The 9,842-nt window shown below is 38.1% G+C and overlaps 1 pseudogene; it reads left to right on the plus strand.

Annotated features, from left to right (window-relative positions):
* The first annotated feature begins 6,823 nt into the window (after nucleotides 1-6,823).
* On the plus strand, nucleotides 6,824-8,108 carry LOC103018641 (metalloreductase STEAP2-like; annotated as a pseudogene).
* Nucleotides 8,109-9,842: the final 1,734 nt, after the last annotated feature.

Here is a 9,842-nt window from a genome sequence, read left to right on the forward strand (position 1 = left end):
AGAGTGAACAACTGTTGGAGGAGGTCACCGAAATGCTGTGACTGGCAATTGACCCACTAGCTGGACCCAGGCAATAGGAGGCTCCTCACCTATCCACTGTCTTGGAGTGTACCTTCTTCCCACCATTCCCACACTAGGGACTGTTTCAAGGACACAGCCTTGAGAGAGTAAGGCATTGGGATCATCTAGACCATGTAATATATATATATATATATATATTCTTTTTCAGATTCTTTTCCATTATAGGTTATTAAAGGATATTGAATGTAGTTCCCTGTGCTATAGAGTAGGTCCTTGTCATTTATATATTTTATGTATAAAGTATGTATATGTTAATCCCAAACTCCTAATTTATTTCCCCCCCTTTCCCCTTTGGTAACCATTAGTTTGTTTTCTATGTCTGTGAGTCTATTTCTGTTTTGTCAGTAAGTTCATTTGTATCATGTTTTTTAGACTCCACATATGAGTGCTATCATATATTTGTCTTTCTCTGTATGACTTACTTCACTTAGTATGATAATCTCTAGGTTCATCCATATTGCTGCAAATGGTATTATTTCATTCTTTTTTATGGCTGAGTAATATTCTATTACATTCTATATATGTACCACATCTTCTTTATCTATTCGTTTGTCGATGGATATTTAGGTGGCTTTCACATCTTGGCTATTGTAAATAGTGCTGCTATGAACATCGGGGTGATGTATCTTTTCAAATTAGAGTTTTCATCTTTTCGGGATATAAGACCAGGAGCGGGATTGCTAGTTCATATGATAATTCTATTTCTAGTTTTTTAAGGAACTTCCATATTGCTTTCCATAGTGGCTGAACCAATTTACATTCCCACCAGCAGTGTAGGAGGGTTCCCTTTTCTCCACAGCCTCTCCAGCATTTATTATTTGTAGACTTTTTGATGATGGCCATTTGACTGGTGTGAGGTGATACCTCATTGTAGTTTTGATTTGTATTTATGTAATAATTATCGATGTTGAGCATCTTTTCATGTGCCTTTTAGCCATCTGTATGTCTTCTTGGAGAAATGTCTATTTAGGTCTTCTGTCCATTTTTTGATTGGGTTTGTTTTTTTGATATTGAGCTGTATGAGCTGTTAATATTTTTGGAAATTAATCCCTTGTTGGTAGCATCATTTGCAAATATTTTCTCCCCTTCTTAGGTTGTCTTTTCATTTTGTTTATTGTTTCCTTTACTGTGCAAAAGCTTTTAAGTTTAATTAGGTCCCTAATTAGGACAGTATAATACATGACCAAACCCTGTTAAGGCCTCTGTATGAGCATTTAAGATTCTGACAGATGGGTGTGGAGATCTACTCATCCTGAAGCTGCTCAACACAAGTATGTAAGTTCCCCTTGCTCATTAAATTGCCACCTACCAATCTGGAGTGGTCTGCCTCTTTCTTTGGTATCTCCTTGCCCTCCTTGTACAGAGGCCAGTTTAGAATGTCACCCAGGGGGGTGGGGGTGGGAACTAACAAGAAGGAAGCCTGAATATGTTGGTAGGGAACAATTCATGGATAGCTTTTATGTCATACATACTGTATAGGAATGTATCAGTGGTTCTGAAACTTTAGCATGGGTAAGAATTGCCTGGGCTGTCTATTAAAAATATAAATTCTGGGCTTCCCTGGTGGCGCAGTGGTTGAGAATCTGCCTGCCAATGCAGGGGACACGGGTTCGAGCCCTGGTCTGGGAAGATCCCACATGCCGCGGAGCAACTAGGCCCGTGAGCCACAGTTGCTGAGCCTGCGCGTCTGGAGCCTGTGCTCCGCAACAAGAGAGGCCGCGACAGTGAGAGGCCCGCGCACCGCGATGAAGAGTGGTCCCCGCTTGCCGCAACTGGAGAAAGCCCTCACAGAGATGAAGACCCAACACAGCCATAAATAAATAAATAAATAAAAATTTTAAAATATAAATTCCCATTATCTACTCTCAAAGATTTTAAGTCTGAGTTGGAGGACAGGAATTTACAACTTTAACAGGCAAACAAGAAGATTCTTAGGTGTCTTGTGAACTAATTTGGAGAATATAGTTGACAGTTATCAAATGATTTTGAACAGGAAAATGGCATTTAGATAGATCACTCTAATTGTAATGTGAAAGATGGCTGTAAGAAGAACAACATTTTAAGAGAGAAACTATTTAGTAATATACTACAAGAATTTAGGTGGGACATGGATAATTAGATTACAGTAGTATACCAGAAATGAAAGAGGATAAATGGATTCCACAAGTATTGAGAAATTCATGGCTTGAATTTAAGAAGGGGTAAAAAAAAAGGGTTGGTTTAGAATACCTGTTAGTCTACTATCTCATGTGACTGGCTAGTCATGGCATTAAGTTAAATAAGGCACATGGCAAATTTCTGATTTTAAGTTGATAGATTAGGCATGTATTCTAATACTGTCATCTTATATGAATTACAGGGGAAATTTTTTAAAGTGAATTAAAAAACACCTAGCAACATTCAAGCATTTAAGCAAACCATCTGTTAACTGGAAAGTGGAAGAATTTTTTGAAAGGTCAACAGCAGACAGAGAACAGCAACCAGATATATATGGAGAGCTTTATTCTATAGGATGAGAAGAGCATCAAGGAGCACCAAGGACAAGTGTAGACAAAGCTGGGAGCAGCGTGTGCATATGGGGCAAACATCAGACTAATTAGTTGGGGGTAGGTGTTCTAACCTATCCAGTTAGGGAGCTGAATCTGGATGAAGTCCTCCTCTTCTGCCCAGAACCTCTGCATCTTGTGCAGGACAGTGATCTGTAGGTCTTCACGGAGCCACAGAGGTATCAGCACACTCTGAGGGCAAGAAGATCCAGGGAATACCAACAGCCATATGATTTTCCACTGAAGTCCCCCCTCCCCTGTGGCATGTCTTCTAATGGCCCCCTCTTCAGGAAGTGGAGAACAAACAACAGCTTCTCCTTTAATGTCTCCTAAGTGACCTGTACAAACAAAGGCAAGAGATTCATAAAACATGAGGCAAGATAAAAATAGCACATACTTAAATAAAAGTAACACTTTACTTACAGGAGAGTTAGCAGGTTCAAAGGGAGGAAGACATCTTACAGAGAAAATGGAGATAAAAATTTCACTTTGAGTATAATGTGTTTCAGATGAATGTAGAAAATACGTAAACATATGAATGTCTAGTTGAAAATTGAATATGTGGATTTAAATTTCAAGAAAGAGAACAGGGATGGACATAGGGATTTTTTTAAAATATTCAATGCAGGTGGTAGATCAAAGTATTGCTGCTCATGTAGACAATAAATTATTGAATAAAACTGTCAAAGAAGAATTTATATTAGGAATGGTGGGTCTGAGTAAAATCTGGAGTAATCCCTAGATATAACATCTGTATTTGTGTCTTATAATTTTGATCCCTTATCTTACTTTAGATTTTTCCAGAAGCAGAGCCTGAGACAAGGATTTGAGAACAAAGAGTTTATTTGGGAAGTGTACCCAGGATACACCAGCAGCAAAGTAATAATATGTTAGGGAAGGGAGGGCTGTGTTATCAAGCAAGTACAGCAGCAAAGTAATAATATGTTAGGGAAGGGAGGGCTGTGTTATCAAGCGAGTACTGGTACTGGGGCTTGATCTTCCTGAGAAACTCTGGAAGATCGGGAAACTATCCATCAACTCCAATAGATAACATTTTGAGATATCAGTGAACATAAATATTTTGCCAATTCATATTCAGAGATTGTCAGAGAACTCCGAATTTCATGACTTGATAAACAAAGCAATAAGAAAGTAAATATACATTTTCTAAACATTTTAATAACATTAATATTGATAATATCACTGATACATTTTCCTTCAGTATTTCGTGTGTGTGTATATATATGTGTGTGTGTGTGTGTGTGTGTGTGTATATATATATATATATATATATACATGCATGTACCTAATCATTTTCAGTCATGTTTTTGCTTTTCTACTTATATATTTTTCAAGTAGTCTCATAAGTTCATAAATACTCTTTAAAATAGTTATTAAAATCAAAATCAAAATTTTAATTTAGTTCAGTAATCTGTGTACTCTATTGACCTACTTATATAACATTGTTTATTTATCCATTTCCTTTATGTCAAACATTTTGCTTCATTTTATATATTTATGTGATGGCTATATCTGAGAAGTTTATTTCCTTTTCCAAGTGTTATTATAAATAGCATCACAATGAACATTTTAAATCATAGTTCTTCAAGCTTATTTCTGATTATCTCCTTAAAGATATCCCTAAAATGAGAGGTATTGGTCATTGATACAAATATTTTAAGACAGTTGATTGCAACATATATATGTAACAGTAATATATAAAAACATCCATTGTCAGATTTTTGTAGTTCTTTAAGTCAGTGTGGTCTGCAAACATTTTTGATCATACACCTCTTAAGAAAGAAAAGTGTTGAGCAATCACAGACATTTACAATTATATACATTTCTTACTATGTAAATATAGTATATGAATCAAAAATTTGTAGAAAAATAAGGAATTAATAAAAATTATATAAGAAGTTCTTATATTTTTCTCAAACACCTTTGGAATCATTTTATATTTTGTCTTTTCCATGTTTTTGATTTACAGTATTGTCATTTTTATCAATTAGGAGTCGAGTTAATTACATGAAGCATGAGAAAAATTAGCAAATAGGAATGTCAATGTTGAAGCAACTATTTATAGACTTAGTCTGATGATATTAATCATTATAAGAGAGCCTTATTTGTTAGTGTGTCACAGTTTACAATTTACTTTTACACAAAAAATCTTAAGTGATTTTCACAAGTGCCTTATAATGTGGACAGAACAGCAGGTGTTAACATCTCAATTTTGAGATTCAGGAAGCCTTAGTGTCTTTCTTGGCCATATGAACAATAATAATAATGTGTCTGTTATTAATAATAAGATCTTGCAAGTGCTGAGCATTTGGTTAAAATCAGGGTTTAGAATCAGGGTACTCTGGGTGATAGAAGCAGGATGAAAAGGCCTGATATGTGTAACCATGGGATTAGGCTGGTCATGGTGAAGAACAGGGCACTTAAAGCTGGGGGTCACAGTGGACCTGGGTCAGGAGGGTGAATCCTAAGTCCAGGTGATGAGGCCTAGAGGATCAGAATCCAGGAAACAGTGAAATAAGCAATACAGAGTGAGGAACCAAGTATAGAACTTCTCTGCAGGTGACAGTGTGTGTGTGTGTGTGTGTGTGTGTGTGTGTGTGTTGACAGAAACCATGTAATCTCTGGGCTAGAAAACAGTTTGTTTCTCATAGAGAATCTTAGTGCCATTTCCTAGAGCCCTGAAGCCCATGGAGGGGCACAATGTCAGCCAAATGTTCACTTGTTCCTGCATCTCAAGAATCTTGATGTAACATGATTCAGAATTTATAGAGGACAGTTAGTCTATGGGCCCAACCTCCCCTTCATTGAAAGAAAGGCCTTTACTTTGAGTTGCAAAAAAACAAAATAAAATAAAATAAGAGTAAAAAAATCTTTTCTGGGAAGAGTGTTAGGAAGGTACCTAGATTTTTACTGTCCTGGAATTTGAGCAAATGTCTCTGCGTCAGATGAGTTTAATTCCCATAGTCTCTTTGGAGCAATATCCAATATATAGCTTCTGAGGCAATCATCCTTTAAGATTTTTTTTTTAATTTATTTAATTTATTTATTTTTGGCTGTGTTGGGTCTTTGTTGCTGTGCGCAGGCTCTCTCTAGTTGCGGCTAGTGGGGGCCACTCTTTGTTGCGGTGTGAGGGCCTCTCACTGCGGTGGCCTCCCTTATTGCAGAGCACGGGCTCTAGGCACGCTGGCTTCAGTAGTTGTGGCTCTTGGGCTCAGTAGTTGTGGCGCATGGACTTAGCTGCTCCGCGGCATGTGGGATCTTCCCAGACCAGGGCTCGAATGCATGTCCCCTGCATTGGCAGGCAGATTCTTAACCACTGCACCACCAGGGAAGCCCGCAATCAACCTTTAATCAAGCTTCCCAGTGCTCTTAGGTCAGAAAGCCTGGGCCTTAAAGAAACATAAAAATATTCACAAAGAACTGTTTTCTAAAACTGATGACCACAGCAGCAAGAGAGGAGAACACAGCTATAGAACAATGCTTCCAGGGATGGGACTTTCCAGATACTTCCTGAATTGCTTGTCAAGTTTTTCAGCCACAGAAATTGTCTTTGTGCTTGATTCCATTCTTTTAATACTGTCGCTTTCTCTGTCTTGTTTTATCTTTCCCCCTTAAATATTACTTTTTTCCATTGCATGTCCATGAAGTAGTCATTTCATCTGCTATACAGTTTGTTGTTGCCTCATCACTACATTGAAAATGCACCCTTTACCTCCCACTGCTTGAGCCAACCTACTGGCTGTACGTTTTTTACATCCTCTGAGGGGGACCGCTTCTGAAATGCTGTCATCTAGCTTTCTGATGTGACTCAGGAAAAAGGGAGAGACTGACACGGGGCATTACAGAAAGGGGCCAGTCGGAGGTGGGGAAGCTGCCAGCAGCGGGCCGGGGGCGGGGTCCCTAGGCAGAAGAGCCCTGGGAGGCCCCTGGGGAGGCCCCGGGGAGTCGGCGCTGCTCAAGGGGAGCTGCGAGGCCCGCCTCTGCCCCCCGCGGAGGGCGCGGAGAGCTTTGCTGTTCAAAGAGGGGCCCGCGGCAGCCTCGGCACCACCTTATCAGAAGTGCAGAATCTCGGGCCTCTCTCCAGACCTACTGAATCAGAATCTGCGTTTGAACAAGATTCTCAGGATATCCGTGGTGATCTTGGAAGAGTCCGTTTCATGGAATCGATCTCTATGATGGGAAGCCCCGAGAGCCTTAGCGAAACATTTTTGCCTAATGGCATAAGTGGTAACAAAGGTGCAAAGAAAGTCTCTGTAGGTGTAATTGGAAGTGGAGATTTTGCTAAATCCCTGACCATTCGACTCTTTAGATGTGGGTATCATGTGGTCATAGGAAGCAAAAATCCTAAGTTTGCTTCTGAATTTTTTCCTCATGTAGTAGATGTCACTGACCATGAAGATGCTCTAATAAAAGTAAATATGTCTGAGTAATATTCCATTGTATATATGTGCCACATCTTTATCCATTCATCCGATGATGGACACTTGATAGGGAGGGTGGGAGGGAGGCAGATGCAAGAGGGAAGAGATATGGGAACATATGTATATGTATAACTGATTCACTTCGTTATAAAGCAGAAACTAACACACCATTGTAAAGCAATTCTACTCCAATAAAGATGTTAAAAAAATAAATAAAAAAATAAATGTATTAGCTTGGTAAAAGAAAAAAAAAAAGTAAATATAATATATGTTGCCATACATAGATAACATTACATCTCCCTGTGGGACCTGAGACATCTGCTTATGGGTAAAATCCTTGATTGATGTGAGCAATAACATGAGGATAAACCAATACCCAGAATCCAATGCAGAATATTTGGCTTCATTATTCCTGGACTCCTTGATTGTGAAAGGATTTAATGTTGTCTCAGCTTGGGCACTTCAGTTAGGACCTAAGGATGCCAGCTGGCAGGTTTATAGGTGCAGCAACAATATTCAAGCTCGACAGCAGGTTATTGAACTTGCCGGTCAGTTGAATTTAATTCCCATTGACTTGGGATCACTATCATCAGCTAGGGAGATTGAAAATTTACCCCTGCGACTGTTTCCTCTCTGGAGAGGGCCAGTGGTGGTAGCCTGGCCACGTTTTTCTTTCGTTATTCTTTTGTCAGAGGTGTGATTCATCCGTATGCTAGAAACCAGCAGAGTGACTTTTACAAGATTCCTATTGAGATTGTGAATAAAACCTTGCCTATAGTTGCCATTACTTTGCTGTCCCTGGTCTGCCTGGCAGGTCTCCTGGCAGCTGCTTATCAGCTTTATTAAGGCACCAAGTATAGGAGATTTCCACCTTGGTTGGAGGCCTGGTTACAGGTAGAACACTGCTTGGATACTAAGCTTTTTCTTCGCTTCAGTCCATGTTGCCTACAGCCTCTGCTTACCAATGAGAAGTTCAGAGAGATACTTGTTTCTCAACATGGCTTATCAGCAGTATGGGACGTGCTTGATATTTATCTGATGCTAGTAAAATACTTGATTAGTATAATTTGTAAAACATAAGATTTAAAGTAGTGTAAAATTTTACATACCTTGTAATAGAAATTTTAGTATATTTAGGGAGGGGAAAGAATTGTTCTTTAAATAATGTTTCTGCATAAGAATTATGTGGCTAATTCAAAATCATTTAGAGTAAAAGCTGCTACTATCCCTTTCTTTGCAGAATAAAAGCAGAGAAGTGAAAAAAAAAAAAAAAGAGAGAAAGGGACCAGTCACCATAGGGTGACTATATTTTTTAACATTGCATTTTATCAAAAGAATATTTTTTCTTTCCCTTTAAGTTTTGATCAATTACAACAGCTCAGAATATCATGGGCATCTCTGCACCTCCAAAATACAATAACCTGTCAATGAATATGATGAATTAGTCATAAATCCAAGACCACAAAGTCATTATTATTCAAAAATTGACAAAGTGCATCATGTTTTGAAATAAAAGGCTGTTATAAAGCATTACTACCCTTTTACTTATCAAAGTTAAGTGGTAGTTTTAACAAGTTAGTTTCCACAAAAGCTTTAACAAGATGAATGGATTTATAACACTGTCAGATACAACTAAGAAAAACTTGGAAATAACTGACAAAAAAAAGCCCAAGAGACTTTTATCCATTCATCCTCACCATCACAGGTACTGTCTGACAGCACATCTCGTCTCTCTGAGGTTCAGTACAAGGGATTACGTATCTGACACTGGATTTTTATAGGTAAATACAAGAATTCCTTATTATAAAATGGTCTCTTGAGAAATTTATAATATTTTGGCATCACTTTCAAGAAGAAACAAGGACTCAAAAATATAAGTAACTTCAACTTATACATTCTTCCACTCTCCTGCCTCTTGCTGTAGAATTTGTAAAAACTAAAATACAGGATGCTTTTTACCCTGTTGTAGCTGTTTATACTTTACATGTATGATACCACTGGGAAAAACTTTTAAAGGATCTTATGATAGTATGAAAATAGATTTCACTTATGATTCCCCCCCAAAAATTTAAATCTATTTTTACTATTTGAACAAACTCAAATAAATCTCAGTTAATGCATTTTTTTTGTCAAATACAGCCTTAGAAATGTTTTGATTCCAGACATTTCAAGGAATGAAAGTACATGAATTTGAATGAATTCACCATGACCAAAAACCAATAGCTATTTGTTGGTTTTATTAGTTCATTACCTAATTATTTATTAATTTTGTGCAAAATAAAGTGGTCTCATTGAACGTTTTAATGATTTTGCTGTTTGTTTATACAGTGTTAAGCATGTATAAAGTTTTCAATACATGCTAGTTATTGTCATCATAATTATACTAACCTGCATCTCTTGGACTCCTCCATTTTCAGAGAACTTTCACTATTGATACTCTGTGTCTATATGTTTTCACCCTCTCCTCCTCTACTGTTGCCACTTCATCACCATTAGTATTTAATAAAGATTAAATTTCACAGTGAAATGATTGACATTTCCGACTCAAGCGCTCGTGACTCTCCACTGGTCTTCCATCGCTGCCTCCCTGGTCACGTGGTCTTCTCTCTTCATGAGTCTGTGTCTTCTCCTCTAACAAAGTGAATCAGCTATACATATACATATATCCCCGTAGCTCCTCCCTCTTGCGTCTCCCTCCCACCCTCCCTATTCCACCCCTCTAGGTGGTCGCAGAGCACCAAGCTGATCTCCCTGTGCTATGCAGCTGCTTCCC

Source organism: Balaenoptera acutorostrata, chromosome 1 (genome assembly GCF_949987535.1).
Source record: "Balaenoptera acutorostrata chromosome 1, mBalAcu1.1, whole genome shotgun sequence".
Taxonomy (NCBI): domain Eukaryota; kingdom Metazoa; phylum Chordata; class Mammalia; order Artiodactyla; family Balaenopteridae; genus Balaenoptera; species Balaenoptera acutorostrata.